The sequence below is a fragment of the Salvelinus sp. IW2-2015 genome, unplaced genomic scaffold (assembly GCF_002910315.2).
Source record: "Salvelinus sp. IW2-2015 unplaced genomic scaffold, ASM291031v2 Un_scaffold1396, whole genome shotgun sequence".
NCBI lineage: Eukaryota > Metazoa > Chordata > Actinopteri > Salmoniformes > Salmonidae > Salvelinus > Salvelinus sp. IW2-2015.
In genome coordinates, this window is record NW_019942881.1 from 1 (window position 1) to 2,597 (window position 2,597).

A 2,597-nucleotide genomic window follows, 5' to 3' on the forward strand; every position below is an offset into this window, starting at 1 on the left:
TTAACTGGGGGTTGTGTTTGGGGTGCCAAAAATGTTGTGTTGCTAGTTGTTTGATACTATGTTTGTACATTGGATTCACGGTAGTTATGTACACTTAAATGGCTCTGGCTATTTGCCAAGTTCTGCTCTCCGGCTGTGCGTTTAAGATCTTCCATGCCACCAACTTCTACCGAGCACCCCTTGACAGATTAATTTGAGTCTGGATCTCCTGCTCTGACTGCAGCGCGAGAGGGCTGGGGGTCCAGCATGATGAGTGCTTTGTGGATGGGGGTGGGATGGGGATGGCAGCACAGCGCTGACTCATCGTTGAGGAGAAAAAAAAAAAAAGTAAGAACGGGAAAAGTGACTATTCAAACGGAAATGCTGGACATTGAGGCCATGGAGTCTCAATAACACGCAGAGAAGAAATGTCGCTACATTTGTCGCTAGTGATCTTCTTCAAAATGTTCGCTAGAGGGGTCTGATACTCGCTAAATTATAGCGACTAGTCGCTAATTGACAAACGAATGGCTGAAGCTGTCATTTTGTGGTGTGGACTTGTGTCTAGAGCAGCAAGTTGGCGCGCAGTCATACCCACAGCTCAGCCAGTGGTTGTCTGCAATTTGTTTAGCGACTTTTGCACGTGTTGTTACTGGACTCAAGTGTGTGATGAAAGTTAATAATATTTTGTCGGAGGGGGATCATTTTCAGAGGGAAATGCGTTTGAGTCAATTTTGTTTTTCAAAAGTTGCTCAAAGAGTTCAAATACATTTAAACGTAGTAAACTGTTGTTGCTTAGGTGTGCTTTGAAAAAGAGTTGCCAGGGTAGTCTGAAAAGTAAGCTAATTAGCAACAAAATTGCTGAGTTTGCATCAGTGAGTGATGGCCTAGTTTCGAGATCTTAATTAATGTTCCTTTGCACAGGGACAAGAAACACGGTTGACTTTCTGTTTCTCTTTGCCTGCTCGACAGAAATGGTACAGGATTTGTTCCGGCAGGTTAGTGACACACAACACTCTGTCAAATCAAGTTTCAATGCGGAATGCTTGAAATGTCCAATACGCCGCACGAGTGATAAGACACCAGCCGCTAAATGTGGCGCACTTAAGTTTGTGTTCCCAAAGAATTTAGCCTACATTATATAACCCTGACCATGGCTGTTTTTCCCCTGCAGTCACTGATACAGTCACTGAGGAACGCATGGATCTTCGTGGAGTAACCAAACCTAATGTTTCTGACTAAATCTAATTGTGTGCAAGTAGGCTAGGCTACAGATAAAATAACCAATGCATACATGTGGCATGCAATTTTCATGTAATAAATTTTGCTATTGTACATCCTTCTCTTTTCTTTTAACAGTTACGATTATTGGGTCACAGCAGCAGCAGGTGAGACATTTGCCATGCTTATTTAAAATCGACTCTGACATAATTAAAAGGTATATATTATCAATTACCCTGTGGTATTTCTTTCAAACCAAAAAATGAATGAGAAGACATATGATTTCATAAGAATCCAATATTGTGGATAGCCTAGATTTATTTAAAGTTGGGGGCCCTTAAGGCTCAGCAAAATGGCAATTCACCACTGGTTAGGTGCATATAAATAAAGCATAGCTAGCCTACACAGTTTAATCTTTCCGTTTTTCACATCATAATTTTGAGAGATTCCATTTTTTGTTAACATTTTACCCAATAACTTCAATTGCTACTTACCACTGTAGTAAGCTACAATTTAAATGTTATATTTTTTTTACTTTTAAGGGGGAGCGGTGGTCTTGGCTTCCAGTTCCCTAGGAGCTGTAGGGTTTCCGCCGCTGGCATGCTGCAACACTTGTGCAGCCGGCATGATGGTCGGCAGCACTGCAAGTGGCGTGGTTGTTGGCTGGAAAGCACGCGTTGCTGTTCTGGAGTCGGAGGTAATGAAGCTCACTTTTCATGTGTTTTAAAATCATTTATCAGTTAATTGGTGTTTGTTGTCATACAGTTGCAACCTTAAATAATTTATTAATTTGCTATTAGGTCACAGAATCAATAGGAATATGATCTTGTGATAATCCCAACTATACTTTTGATCATCTCTCTTTATGATTATTTTTCCACCTTATTTTGCACATTAGAACATTGAGAACCTTTATTTTTAGACAAGACTATATATAACCTGGTGGCGTGAGGTACATTCTGTTTTGAATGCCAACAGTGACCGATGTATGTTGTGTTTGTTCCCCTCAGGTGCAGCAGGGATTAGCTGGGTCTCAACCTGCAGTGGTGGCGGTGTTGGAGAGCAGTGGGATGGCTCCGCTACAGCGCTGCCTTATTCTTGATGAATCCAATATGTGATGAATTGAAGCGTCTTGGGCAGCTCTCTTGTCAAATACAATTTTAATCACACAAGATACTCTTTTAAGCATATATATTTTTTTTTTATCCTTTATTTAGGGTACAATAAAATAAACACTGAGATACAGCGGGAGGAATGCTTTGTGTTTAAGAGAGATTGTATATATTGAAGTTACATATGCAATATGATGTGTGCAATGGGCAAATTATGGACAGGACTTGCTTCCTATTTGGGAGCATCGTTGCTCAGTGTCATTTAAGCCAGGGCTTGTTTATATA